The sequence below is a fragment of the Haemaphysalis longicornis genome, unplaced genomic scaffold, assembly GCF_048455015.1.
Source record: "Haemaphysalis longicornis isolate Haplotype H1 unplaced genomic scaffold, Haemaphysalis longicornis Haplotype H1 scaffold_8, whole genome shotgun sequence".
NCBI lineage: Eukaryota > Metazoa > Arthropoda > Arachnida > Ixodida > Ixodidae > Haemaphysalis > Haemaphysalis longicornis.
In genome coordinates this window covers 60,856,368-60,871,645 of record NW_027526445.1, presented here as the reverse complement: position 1 = coordinate 60,871,645, position 15,278 = coordinate 60,856,368, and the positions used below count along the sequence as shown (strand labels likewise).

At 46.2% G+C, this 15,278-nt stretch overlaps 1 long non-coding RNA gene across 1 annotated transcript in view; it reads left to right on the top strand.

The window, feature by feature from the left end:
- The window catches only part of LOC144148697 (uncharacterized), a 34,513-nt gene that overhangs the window by 14,754 nt on the left and 4,481 nt on the right, over positions 1 to 15,278 (top strand). The window contains exon 2 of the long non-coding RNA XR_013318030.1: positions 14,840 to 14,884. This is a non-coding gene — a long non-coding RNA (uncharacterized LOC144148697). The remainder of the gene's footprint in view (positions 1 to 14,839; positions 14,885 to 15,278) is intronic.

Genomic DNA, 15,278 nt, shown 5'->3' with positions numbered 1-15,278 from the left:
AGTGTTGCTTAACGAGGCGGCAAACACCTTTAAAATGATTGGGGAAGTAATTTAAACACCTGAGCCGCACGGCAAACGTTAAATGTGAATTAATTTAAAGTAATCACAAATAAACTTGCTGAAACCTCCCTGTTCAAAATATGTGACGAAATTTTAGAACAAGTAGCACTTTATATCTGCCGTGGTCAGGTCGCCTGTGCGCATCCCCACGACGGGAAAGACATTCGGCGTAGAAATGATATGGGCTGGTGTGCCCTCGTGAACATCTCAAAATAAATAAAAACAACCGACCTGTATGACTAAGAAAGAGAAGATACAACCATTACGTCCTTGGGGTGATGACATATGGAGCCTAAACTCGGCACCTTACTAAACAACTCGAAAGTAAATTTAGTTCGGTTTCGCTGACCATGGAGCGAGAGAGAAAAAAAATCACGCCATATCCATGGAATGAATGATGATAAGTGGGGCGAAGCTCGAGAGGGGGAGATCATCGGTAACCGTAACTCTCCCGTGAAAGTTCGCCCATTACATCATTAATAAAGACGTAAGACTGTGTGCGTACATTGTACAAATCAACTTTTATTTTCGGGTCAATGCTCCTAGGCCCAGACCTGGTGAAAGACCCCGCGCCATCGAGGACCACCCCGCACCTACACCACAATTTGTCACGTAGGATGGGACACAACGGTAAAGAAAGAACTTTTATTTAGGGCGAAATTGTGCCCGAACAAGACGAGAGGAAACGAGCAAAGGTCCTTGAGTCTCGTTCGATCTCTGAGAACGACTGCCTGCTTTCGTGGCGTGATCTCTTGCGTGATCTCCCCCTCGCAGTGCAGGTGCGCTCGCGCCTCCGTTGGCGAACACAGACAAGCTCGCTCTCCCGGTGCCGACTTTGCGCTGCCGGTTGGAGCCGGTTCTTGCGCACTTTGCGACATCTCCGAAAGCATGCGGCGGTCACGTACCACGAGACACAAGGGATGGAGAGACCCTTGGCTTTCGGAGCTTCGCCCCTAAAAAATTTGTGAGCCCAAATGTGACAGTGGTTCCCTAGTCCGGGAATTCATGCGTTGCCCTCACCATATTGGTCCGTGTCACCAGGAGAGTGTGGTGCTCCGGTTGAAAGCTTGTCGACAGTGTCTCCCAGAACTCAGGAAAGGAACGGGTAGAGAGGGGTGGTAGGGCTGGTTCCACAATTTGGTGCTAGAGGGTACCTGGCTGTGAAGAGAAGGAATAACGCTGAGGGACCGACAACCAGCTTTTTTGATCAAAGAACCGAAAGAGTAGATTATTTCCTCGTTTAAATATATTAAAAGAACTGAACTTGGGCTGCATTTGTAATTAGGCGGAATGACAACCGGTGGACTGTGAGGATGACATACTGGACTCCGAAAAGAAGATCTACAATGGGAAGACGATTACTCGATAGGGAGACGGAATCAGCAATTCTGCAGGCAAAGAATACACTCTAGCGGAGACAGCCGCCAGAGGTTGGAGATCGATGTGAGAGATTTTCCACCCGCAGTGGAGCTAGCGGACTGTTGTTGTTATTCTCGTTGTTGTTGCTGTTGATGATGGTGATGATGATGATGATGATGGGGGGGGTGACTCAAAGGACGGCAGTACACATATGGCTATTACCGAGAACAGACGACGACACCAAAGTGGCCAGCGCGTATATTGCGCCAACTGTAGCAATGCTTTCTTGATGGTAATAAAGATTGCTTATTGTTGCTACCCAGGGTTCCTGTCACTTCTGTCCTGCCGCCACTGAACATGCTTTGTAGAGTTTGCGTGTTTACCTCATCCCGGGCTAAGGTTAGCATAACCTCGTCATGGACGCAGAGGTTGAGGATACGTGAGCGGCGACGCGCTAGTCCTGCTCCGCCGCGATCAGATCTCGCCCACGTCTTCTTTTGCATTTATACATCCTGAAAGATGGCAGTTAAAACCAGCCAAGGCGAGATGTGTCGGTACGAGTGGAAGATATCGTGGCCCCAGCCATTTCATCTGACGGGGCCCCAACAGCCTTGCACGCTGCTTTGAGGCTGAAACATCGCTTATGCGGGTACAGGGATCACCATGCACAGTAAGGGACTTCTCTTCGTTTATTCACGTCGCATTGTTTATTCCCATCTCAACACCTACCTAAATGAGGGTTCTGCCAATAAGGGTCACCCTAGTCTGGGGCGTGCTGTCACAAGACGCATGGTCCGACAGTGCCCCATGTCGCCTCTTCCCAAGACAGATGACTACGATGAAGTGGTTGGCGCGTACAGTACGGGGGCTCCCACATGGCCGCTTCGTAAATAACGCAAATAGATCGCTCATCATTATCTATCATCGTTACTGTCACATTATTACTGCCGCCACTTAACAACATTATAATCATCCTTCCAAGACGACGAAGGGTACTGGGAGAAGCCGTTTGAACGGCAGGGTAGCCCATTGCGGGGGGGGGGGGGGGGGAACGCCGCGATTGCAATTTCGGGAGAGAGCAAGGTGGGGCCTTCCTGTGCACAGGGGATGCATGGGGCCGTGGAGGATGGCCGTGGGGTGTACTGGGCGGCAATGAGCGGGATGCGCAGCCAATGAGCGCCTTCTTTTCTCCAAGCGGCACGGCAGGTTGATGCACGAACGCTAGCCAGCACCGTCACCAAAGGTTTTACGTGGCGGCGGGAGGGCAGATGTTACAGGACCAACGAATAATATGGATGAGCTATCTGATTACATTCTGTACAAGGGTGGTCTATCTTGGGTCATGGCACTGCGGAGCAATGCCGATCAATGATACCTGTGATGATATTCCAACGAAAAGAAAAGGAACGGGAAAGAGAAACGTACCAAATGGGCATCCTATACGCCTCGAGCGCTGCCTGTAGAGGCACCACTGAAATCCCCCTGACGGGCCGTTTTGAAAGCAGCCGCCGGACGCTCCAGCACATTCCCCACAGTGGCCGCTGCTTTTGGGAAATGTTCACGACTCAGTTTTAACGTTGGTACTCATTCGAAATACATATTTATGTAGAGCAGTTCTTCTGTTCGCGTATAGAGTGCATTTACGAGAGCGTTACTTTTTCGGACGCGATCTAAGTGTGCTACATTCGGTCTGTATAAGCGCCAGGTGTGGGTCCACACCGGCTTGGCGATGCCGGCTTATGCATCTAGCTGAATAAATTCACAGCCCTTAGAGGCACTGTCAGTGTGTCCGTAACCAGCATTTCCTCGGAAGTCATGCTACGGCTATACACAACGATGTAAATCGGTTTTGTGTGCCTAATTATTCTAAACGAGCACGCATACTTGACAGCACGCCAAGTGCGCTTGCGGGTACCATGTACACCTTATACAGTGATCACGGCGGTTGACAAACCAGTATGGCATATATTTCCCGAAGATTCCGCGAAATAAGTACGGAGGATAATACAAAATTATGACCGGGTACCAACTCACAATACGTTTGGATTGTCGGTCGAGGAGGGCTTATAGAGTGACCCGTGTCCACGACGAAACGCTCCTTCGAAGATTCGCCATATGACACAGGGAGCCTGAAGAAACTAGCACAAAATAAATTCAGTGGGCCTGATCAGATACGACACTTTTCGAACGGCACCTCTTATCGTTCGTGAACTGCCAAACTTGCACTCCAAAAAATGCGTCCGGCGAGTGACTAGCTATTTGTGCAAGTAGAAAAACAAAAGTAAAGGGAACGCGCAGCTTGTGTGTGGGATTAGAAAAATGTTCATTCTTTGATTTCGTTCCGCATTTGGCTAAAACTATAGTTTGGCCAGCCCTTTCTCCCAGCCCCCCATGTCCTGCGAAATACCAGTTGCATTTCGCATCTAGTGGAGTCTGGTGAGTCCTCCCTGGCGGATGTGTAAACGCACCTATTTAGCATTTTGTAAGCTGCACTGGGTTTCTCACTCCCCTACAAGCTATTCTGTTTGTTCACGACTTGCAGACAATCCTTTATGCGTGGTTTCATTAACTTTGCTTTGTCCTTGATATGCGGCTTCATTGTGCACACAATAAACGGCGCCGAGCCTTGCAGAATGCTCATTATTTTCTGAAGGCTTATATTTCCATAAAATGCCCAAGGGGTTGTACGGTACAGTAAAACCCGATTATAACAAACCAGGATAGAGCTCATTATTCTATATATCGAACAAAGAAAGACAAGTTCATAAAATACACACGAAACATATTCCTTACAACGAAGTTCCCATCTGATATATCTCAACTCGGCGCGCCTAGAATTGCTGCCAAAATGCATGGTCTCTGAGCGGCGATCGAGATGTTGATTGGCTGCGATAGAGATTTTGAGCCTCCCATGAAACGACGTGACTCCTGGCACATTTCGTAACTGTTAATGACGCAACTGACTCACGATTAAACCCTCCCCGTCAGCGAGTCCGGACCAAGATGGAAGCATCGGCGAGCTGTGGAAAGAGCCCATCAACGTTCCCGATGTTGTGTTGAAAGGAGTGCCCTCCGAAGATTTCCTTAGTGTCGACGACAATGTTGCCCTGACTGTAAGCCCCTCGGACGCGACACCGTCGCCGATGCCATGGCTGCTGTCTATGCTGGAATCACCGAAGAGGTGGGGGATGTCGCGAGCGGGAGCCTTCTGAAGCATAATGAAGTGCTTTCGGCGGTCAATGTGTTCCAACAATGTTGCTTCCATATTGAAGGACACGGACTGCAACTGATTCAAATGATGTATCATGTAGAGAATGCTGTGCTAGTTGACGCCGCCACAACGAAAGGGAAAACAAGAATCACCGCTTTTTTGGAAAGTAGGTGGTTACATTGGAAATATGCTGTATTGTTTACTATAGAAATAGGTTTCCGTATGGTAATGGCAGGCTTTATTATGTTCGTTTCTGAATGCGGGGACGGCATATGGGGGGGGGGGGGCGGTTGGGGTAGCGGAGTCCTGCGTACTGCGAACTCGTAACAAAAAGTGGTTATGGGCGGGTTCGGGTACAGTCAAACCCGGCTATGACGAACCCGGATAGAGTGAATTATGCCGTATATCGAACAAAAATATTTCAGTTACGGAAATACATGGGAAACATATTCCTTATAACGAAGTTTACATCCGATATATCGAACTATGCGCGCCTAGAATGGCCGCCGAAATGAATGGTCTCGGAATGGCGATTGAGATGTGGATTGGCCGCGACCACGGAGCAAGAGTTGCCACTGAGACATTGCGCCTCGCATGGAGCGACGTCACGCCCGACACTTTCCGTAACTGTTTCCGACCTGCGGGACTCACGACGAAACCTGCGCAGTCAGCGAGTCCGGACCAAGACAGCAGCATCGATGAACAGTGGGAAGAGCTCCCCCACGTTCCCGATGATGTCGCGAGTGAAATCCGTCCGACGCTTATAATAAAGCGCTTTCGGCAGTCGATTTGCTCCGCTAATGCTTCATAGATTTTGGAGGACGCGGACTCGAACTGGTGCAAACAATGTTCAGTGTAGAGAATGCTATGCTAGTTGAAGCCGCCAAAACGAAAGTGAAAAGAAAAATCACCGCTTTTTTCTTTGCAAAGTAGGCAGTTCAGGTGGAAAGTAGCTTAATTATTTGCAATAAATGAATTATTTTTGGTACGGTAATGGCTACTTCACTATGTTCGTTTCTGCATGCGGGGATGGGGAAGTTGGGGAGGGAGAGGAGGAGGGGGGGGTCCCGCGGATTGCGAACTTGTAACAATAAGTTCGTTAGAGGCGTGTTCGGCTATATCGAACTATTGGATATATCGAACTAATCGCGGTGCTTATTGCAATTCGCTATAAACGAGTTTGACTGTATTTCGTACTATTGGATATACCGATATTGGATATATCGTGGGCATATTGCAGTTCTCTATAACCGGTTTGACTGTATTAGGTAATCGCATGCCCGGGACTGATTTTTCCACAACGTATTTATTCGAAGCAAGTCCGCATTCGTTGTGCGTGCTTCAAGACGGAACCACCCTGTCACTGTGCCAGCATCACGTTACAACGAGGCAACAATAGAATTTACTCATGCCTGACGTGTTCGTATGTCACAGTGGTGATGGGCTGCTGCTGTCGCTGACGGTTGCAACAGCGGTCAGAAAACGCGCAGAACGGCATACCCGGACAACTTTTGTTGGCGTCGAAGCACTGTACCAATACCTAGCCATTTTTGAAGCGTTTTATGAAGCTGTTTTTCCTTTTCTTCACAATAAACAAGTTGTTTATTGGGCCTAATTGCAAAAAGAACGAGGACAAAAATTTGCATGAGCCCCTATCAGCCACGCAGCGCTCATCCCGCAAAAGCCGGGGAGAAGCTGCGGCAGGCGGCGCAGCCATCGCGAAGCTCGAGGCGTAAACCGACAGATGATGAGGATGGGTGACGCGGGTATAGAGCGTGCCGCGATTACCGAATTTTAAATAGACTGTATCACCTTTTGTAAATACGATGCAGCAGTTTCTCCCAAATAGTTTCTATCATTCCTCGTGCCGCCATCTAAAAATATTATAAGCATTGTCTTTCACTTCGTATTTTTATAAGATCGCTGGTATAAGATCGCGGAACGGTATATTATGGCGATGGGTCGGCCGCACAGACAGGGAGGGTTTATTACTGTACAAACATTTATTACAAATTTCAGGGCTTCCGTCTTGACATCACTATATGTTCAATTTCAATTACAAATATTTTATCTCTTCCAAGAGGACTACGTAAATGAAAGCTTTGCGAACTTGCTGTAAACTTTTTAGTCTAAACGTTTCCTGGAAGTACGGAATGCCTCACCACGCACTTTAAACAACGAAACCATACGTCCGCATGCAAAAAACGAAAAAATACAGAGGTAATGTCCCAAATAAAAGGAAAATCTAGCGCGTTTCACTACGCGGAGAAAAAGGGAGGATCATAACCAAACTAAAATAACGAATAATGCACATTTTTACTGAGAAACAAACGAGGAGCAGGAAAGTTCAACTACGAAGCATTTTTAAACAAAGTGAGATTTCCGAAAAGTCGGAATTCTGAAAAAGCAAGTTGCAATGGGTAGTAAACAATGCATGCTAAACATGGTGTATGCTATAAACATAAAAACAACTTACTCATGAGATACCTTATCCAAACAAAGGCCACTTTCCGCAGGGTTCTGTTAAGGCAAAGTTTGTCGTCCCGATAAAAATGTATGTTGTACTTTGTACAAAGAGTTTAAATTACGAAGTTTTCTTGTGTGGCCCAACCAGTGCAATTCCGCCAGTGAAGTAGAGTTAACATGATAATCAGTATAAGCTATTCCTGTTCACTTTGAGTTTTGAAAGCAAGCCTTATTGTAATAGCCACACATAAGGCGTCCCCGGTGTTCTGGTAGAAAAAAACAAGCAGTGCCATTAAAAGGCCCTCCCACAATTAAAACAATGCAATTTGGATACGTTTGTGGGTAGCTGCGCCCGTGAAAGAAGTAAAATAAATGGGGTGTAGCTTAAATAAAAAGTTCAGAAGAAACAGTTTATATGCAGTTTCGAACAGAATGAGATGACTGCATAGGCGGTCCAAAAATTTGCACTGGCCTAATTGGCTATGCGAGAATGTACATGCCCTTAGCTAATGTTGAGTTGGTTATTCTAAGCTTTCCTAGTCGCCAAGGATTAGCTTGATTAAAATGCTAAGTTTTGCTTCAATGACACACACACACGGAATACGCACTATGTGACAGATGCGTATTTATCAAGTGGTTCCGGTGCAGCACCAGCAATCGCTCCAGAACTAAGCTGATTGCACAGGCGCACGCCGGTTTTCCACACCCGGTTCCACACGCGGCCACCCTTTGCATGATCATCAAGTGGACCGGGCCGCCACGCGCGGAGCGCAGGTCGGCGAAGACGATGGGCGCCCGAGGAGTGTGAGAGACGCCGCGTAGCGAGCAACATTCTGTGCGCCGAGCGACGGAACTGCCGCTCGCGCATGCGCAGCACGGCTGTCTAGGAGCCGTGCGAAACTGCTCAACCTCGGCCACTGTAGCTCACTCTACAAAAGCTGGCAGCTTTCGGACATACAGCCGAACCGCGTTAATTTTAATTCGCTTAATTCGAACTTCGGGTTTATTTTGACTGACCCTGCCACACCACCGCCATACCACCCTGTACCGCCAAAGTTATCTGTATTTACGTCGGTTTCGTTAATTAGACCTTCTTTTATATCGAGCCAATTGTCGCGTCCCTTCAGGTTCGAATTAAGCAGGTTTGGCTGTATTTATTCCGCGTGTCTGTGCCGCCGACAGATGTCTGAGAACGCCATTCACATTATTTTGACCAGTCTAATCAATCACGTTTCGTGAGCACATGACAACGCATGACAAGACAAGAGTTGCACGTTTTTTTGAAAAGAAATACGATGGCTAAAAATGAACACAAAGAGTTGTAAAGCGTTATGAGTTGCTCAATACAGCAGTGCATAAAATAGCTGGATATAGTATCCCATTTTCTTTTAATATTACAACTGATGTTTACGGTACGTCAAAGTAAGAAGTACAACCATACCTTGGCTAGTGCTAATCACATCACTAATTCGCAGCAGATTTGAATCAGAAAAACAAGAAATAAAGTTCCTAGATTTGTTCTTTCTTTTAACGTAAAGCACATGCAGTTCACGGTGCATGAACGGAGTGAGCGCCGAAAGAGTTTTATAAAGTGCGCTGGCCTGGATGCAATGTTTAATTAAGGAATAAAATTTCAGGAATTATGCTCATCCTGTAAACGGAATTACGGTTATGAGAGGCAGACGTGCAGGTTTAGAAGCTTGCACAGTACTTCGGTTTGTGCTCATTAGTAGTAAATGTGGTGCTTCGCTAGGGATAAAGAATTGGCGCAGTTGCAGTAGCGGTGCCAGGGTGGAGAAACTGCAGGCTGGCGGTCCTCTCTTATCGCCGAAACCAGAGTGCATCATAATCGTCGTCATCATCATAACCATCATCAACATCATTATCAACAACAGCAACAACAAAACAGCCCAATAAATCCAGAGCAGGACGAAGGCCTCGCAACTGATCTCCCAGCGCTCCCGTAAGACTCCGTTCGAAGCATTCTTTGACACCGAATTTTTTTATTTCTTCCCGCCATCCAGCATTTACGCTTCGTCTTTTCTAGACACGTCTTTCGGTTTCCACTCTGTCACCCTGGTAGTCCACCGATTGTCATTTCGCCTAATTTCATCGCTAGACCAAGTACATTTCCTTTTCCCTGTTTGATCTATGACACCTTCTTTTCTTGTCTGTTCTCTGATCTAGGAAGCTCAGGAAGCTCGTGTCTTGTTTTTAAGCGTTCCTCTGATCAATATTCGTTTCATGGCCCATTCAGCCGACCTCAGTTTGATTTCAAGTGGTTTAGTAAGGCGCCATGTTTCCGCACCACATGTTATCACCTAGCATTTGTTTCTGAACTTAACACTCCTTCACTCCTTCTGAACTTAACTCCTTCACTGCCACGATCGGATTGCTGCGTTCGCAGGCTTTCACATCTCTCCAAAGGTGGACCGCGTTATCTCGCGCTACAACCAACGCCCAAGTTCAAAACCAACGTTGCCCTACTAGCCCAAATAAATGCTATGTGCGTGGGATGCGATTATCGTATGCGATTATAGACACCCGTTTCATAACGCGAGGGAAACAGGTTAGATTCCGAACACAGGAGACGTATTTAATCTTCCCTAATTGGCTGCACATGCAGTGTTTGCCGCCACTGCTAACCCGTAATCCTCGGGAGTTTGGGGTAGTAGGGTTGTTGTTTGCCGGTTTCACGCTGTTTAGGTGCTGAGTTCGAGGCAGTCTCGGGGCCTCCATGACCACATTTTTAATTCTTCGTGGTTTTTTGGTGCGACGGAAGGATTTGTCTTGAGTGTGAACCGATTGGCTGATAAAAGGAGTGAACAGAGGCAGACCATTTCCTTCTTGCTGAAAATGCGTTGATTGTACAGCGTTGCGTAAGTTTGGTGAAATATGTTAAGGGCACATTTTGAGTCAGTGTACTGCAAAACAAGTTGTTCGTAGCCACTGTACTGTATAGCGAATAATCATCACCCTTTACTTGGTTTTGATTGTTTCCGCGTTCAAGTATATCAAGCGTATAAAACCAATAAAGATTGGTTTATCCACTACTTCAGGTGCCACGCTCGGGTAAATTATTTCGGCACAAAACGTACAAGATTTCAATCGTTGTATCAAACGGTACTTGAACTCATTTGGCCCTAGCGCCCGAAAAAAGTTTTTTGGGGTCCGAACAGGATCTTTCTGGGGGCAAATACGACTACGACAGCTCTTGGGTCTCCCGAGGTCAATATAAACTGGGTAAGCGTACCCCAGCAACAAAAAAAAAAAAAAACACTTAATTTGGGCTGCGTGAATCAGGGCTTCGCTCTCTAAGGAAATGAAGGGCCTATACGGGCGGTGGCTTGACCACAGACATTGGAAAACGCAGAGAGGCAGGAGGCCTGAGCAGTATTTTGCACGGTTGCCCTGTAAGCCTACTGATTCAACGAAAGAGTGCAGACATTGCAAATATTTGTAATCCATAAACAAAGTACAGTCTTATGCCGTATTTATTGCTCAGTTCTACACGCAGCAGTTGCTAATATTGCGCGATGTTCAGCTCATTTGAGTAGAGTGAAAGTTGAAATAAGGAATAGATGAACCCGCCTTCGACATACTCCAAAAAGGAAAAACCACAGAACAGTAAACAAAAAAAATGCGCTTCCGATGTTTTAAGTTGTGTCTCTTTTCTGGTCAGTTCCTCAGTGCACCCCTGGCGTATGCCTGTAACGCGATCCTATGGAAAGGGTTCCCGTGAGTTCCCGTTTCTAAGAGACACATTATTGAAACCAGTGTAGATCAGAACATGACTGGTGTCGCTCTAGTCTTCCAGTCTACTTTATGCTCGCTAATATTATATTATGCAGTAAGAACAAATTTGTCCTGCAGACATTTCAGCCTACCGTGCCTTACACGTTAAAATGCTGATATTCTGGACTTGTTCGAGTTGTACATTTTGAGGTTAGATGGAACTGCTCACTCTCAGCGGTATATAATCGTAAACAATAGAAAGAAGGAAGGAATAAAATTTATTAAGAAAGGATGGCCCGAAGCCGCAGGGGAAGGGGGAAACAATGTAAATCATGATTATGGATTTGGGTCGCCCCTCAGGAGAGCCTCTAAATACCAACAAAATCGTTATACCATTCCGTTGCGCTGTGAGAACAGCGTCCTTTTGTGAACAATATAAAACTTTCTTCTTCAACCGTGTGCACAATGAGCGCTAACCTCACCGCGAGTATGAGCGTCAGGGTGGCTATTAAATTTTAAAAATAACCTTTGGGTTCCCCGTGAATTCACGCGCACGGTGGAATATGTAGAAGCATTCCTAATCGGTAGTGCATGCTTTATGTGCGAGGAGAAAATAACTGTTAGCTACAAATGAAGTAGCTTTGAAGTAAGCGAAGTATTTCCATTTTAGAGTTTGCTTGGGCGCAAGCGCGTCTACTGCTAGCGTAAGTGAATTTAATTCCTAATTTTGAACCCTGGCTCACAACGGCCAGTTTTTCATTTCAACGATAGTTCAAAAGAATGAACAATATTTGGTTCTCCTGTCTGATTGGTTATATCGAGATTTGACTATATTTTGCATTAAAAATGCCTGGCGAAGACTTCTCCTAACACAAAACAATGGTAATTTTCACCTTCAGTCTGTCAGCATCCTCCACTGTCAGCGGCTGAGGACACTGCTCAAGTCGAAGTTCACGCAATCCCTTTTTCTTCTCTCGTATTGGGAATGCGACCACGTGGCGCGGTGATTAAATATCGCCGGCCTGCTTTTAATTGCATGAGGAGCTCGGTAACTGCCACGCTGTCCACATAGTTCCTTATGCTCCCAAAGATAGTCTGCTGCAAAACACCACGAACTAGTCACATGGAGTAACACATGATCAGAAGCATTAGAGATACAATTCACTGGAGAAAGAAGCCCAACAAAAGGGAAGATGTGATTTATTTAAAGGGTCCATGAAGAGAAAATAAAACTTTGGTTAACTTTAAAGAGTTAGGCTTCAGTACCTAGCTCAGCTCCATTCCGGCCACGAAATACTTTTTTAAGCGATAAAAACAAAAGAAATACTTAAGAACTCTCAAATTTTACGCCACTGTGATGTGTTATCGGCGCGAGTGAAGTCGTATGGGCCAGCACTAAAAACATAATTTTCAGTGGATTAGGTGCACGTTAGCATTCGAGTGATTCGATCAAACGGAACAAGCGGTCGACTACAATCGTCCAGTCATGTGTCCTGGAGATTGATTGGTTCGGCCGACGTCAATTGCCCAAACAAGATTCTTTGACGTCGTAGGAAAGTTGCTGGAAACTGGCTAGCGAGTCGCCACAGCTTCACACGTTTTCTTTAATATCTCCGTTATTTTTCGAAAGTTTGCGATGAATTCTGTATCATTTTTATCAGTACAAAGCCGCCTTTTTAATAAACCAAACTTGTATTTTGTCTTCATGGCTCCTTTAATGGAAGGTTTTACACAGTCAAACTGGCAGCTAAAATTATTTAATAAGATGTAAAAGCAGTGTAATCGTTCATTGCTGGTGAGTAATTTGGGTGCGCCCGGTGGACCAAGTGTAGTAAGAAGACGATAATTTTTTGCGTGGTTGAAACAGGTGTCCAGCGTGGGGTAAGTAGCGGTGAAAGGATGAAGGAATGGTAACCAGTGTCAGGTTCTGATTCCTATTAATATGTTATGATTCCAAAAGGTATCAGAAATAAAGGCTCATACTATGGAGCTCATTAGTTCCATACCGAGTAGCAGCTAACTTATCAGCTTATGAGTGTTGATTCGAAAGATGTGGGAAACACTGACTTCCGGCGCTTTCCTCATTTCTCGCCGCCCGCCGCCGGGGCGAGCAGAGGGGGGGGGGGGGGGCGTTTCCCTCTCTTTTACGGCGGCTGCACCCTCTCCCCGCCGCGGCGCAGGCGGGAAGCTGCCATAGTCTCGGGAGCCCGCGTGGTTGAAACGCCGGGAGCTCGCGTGGTGTCTTACGCAGGAGTATTGGCTAGGTCGCCCCGAAGAGCCCCACGATATCCCACAAAGTCTAGGAGGCACCGGTTGCTGCACGGTATCGCTATTCTATGCTGAATCACATATATGCCACTGACCAGATAACTGACACACCCCTCGACCATACCGGGTATTCCCAATTTTTGTAAGCCCTGTAGAAATTCTATGTTTAAATTCACAGCACCGTTTTAGAGGGACTGTAAAAGACGAGATTGTAGGTATATTTTCATAGCTACATTTGAGGTCCGAAATCAGATCTGTACTACCAGGATAGTTGTTTAGGATTCGGACACAGGGAATCCCCTCGGGTAGTGTCTAATACAAACAGCAGGGAATTGGGGTTTTGCTCTATGGTGGCAGTTTCCCAACCCCCCCCCCCCCGCCTTTTATTATCCGTTAATATATTAGCTTGGTTTACACCAGAAGTGCAAGACTGGAGACACAGCGGAGCTGGCTTGCCTCCTTCCTTCGTCAGAGACCCGGATATTGCACTTCAGATGGATTTCCGAGCTTGCTACTGAACGTTCTGCATGACTGGATGGCCGGTGTTGTTTTATCCGCAGGTTTCCAAATCTGTCCCAAAGTGAACCACTTTAACAGGCAATAGAACCAGCGGAAACTTCTTTCGCGAACTATGTATCTCTAGCGCATGCTGTTCGGTGCTTTCTCTTCAGGAGCAAAGGTACGTGAATATGAAATTAAAAGAAAACGCGAAAGACGCGACACGAACTCCAGGCATATTGTTCGCGAAGGGCGAGCAGGACGCAGTGGCCGCTACTGATGTTGCCAACGCTTAAGCACTCTCGATATTTTTGGTTTTTATTTTTCCGCGAGTTTCTCACGTTGCGCAGGCGCACGTAGGAGTCTCAACGACGCTAAACGCTCCTCACAAAATTCACGCTTACGTACGGTTGATTGATTGATTGTGGGGCATTAACGCGTCGACGCAACGGAGGCGATGAGGCGCGCCGTAGTGGAGGGCTCCGGATTAATTTTGACCACCTGCGGATCTTTAACGTGCGCCGAAATCTCGTACACACGGGCGTTTTTGTTTTTCGCCTCCATCAGAAAAGCAGCCGCCGCGGCCGGGAATCGAACCCGCGACCTCGTGCTCAGCAGCGCAACGCCTTAGCCACTGAGCCACCGCGGCGGGTCGCTTACGTACGGTTGGTTCTTTCCTAGGTGTTTATTGCGAAGGCTATCGAACCAAGCTGGAGCCTAAACAGGTCGGCTGAAACAATCACGTGTCCGAAACAACCTTTCTCCAAATGGAGTACCAAGTACATGTAACTGGTGCATTTATATAGTACTCCTCCGCCTCCTAATTTTGACACAGCGTTGTTTTGCTATTGCACAGTAGGGATGCTAAAGTTCTAATCCGCTGCACTTCGACCAGGAACACATATCGTTCTTGGTGATCGCCTAACGACTCTATTAACTAAAACATTGAGCAGATGCACGGTCTTTGCGACTGTGGCGGGTGAATACGGCTTACCGTATTCTGTCTTTAACCATTACCCCAACCAAGAAGAAATCCCAAAATTTCAAGATTTTTAGCATCTGCTAGATTTTGTTTTGTGTTTATCTACCGGATCTTTCAATTGTTTTTAGTGGCTATCCGTAGAGTCGTTTCTTCAACGGGTTGATTTATTATAACATGTGGCTTCATGAGGCAAATTTATGCCTATGGTTTAAAATTCATCAGTAACGTTTAAAACACGCTCTTGCTTCCTTTTGTTTCAGCAGCGATACTTCTGTCCGCAATACTCGTCTTATTAACAAGCCTTGGTAAGTTTTTTAAATGTTCATCATCATACCATCTTGAACAACAAAAAGGCAAATTTTTCGAGATCTGCAAACATTTCATATAAGATAACGTAAAATTTTCATTCAAGAAATACTGTTCTCAGGGTTATTGGAACAATATTTTTGTTGAATACTGCTCGCGGGGACATGGTTTACTAGGACACATAAAAACTTCCTTTTGGCACTATCTTACGTGCTTTGAGGGCGAAGGCGTGGCGATACGCAATGACAGCATGCTTTCAGCTTAATTACTTTCATCTCTTCTTTGACTCTCATTTCTTTCTTTTCAGCACCCATTACTTCAACCCACTTTTTTCTGCTACAGAATGTATGTGCCACTTTTCTCGCAATGCTTTCTTCGTCCTACAAAGCAAAC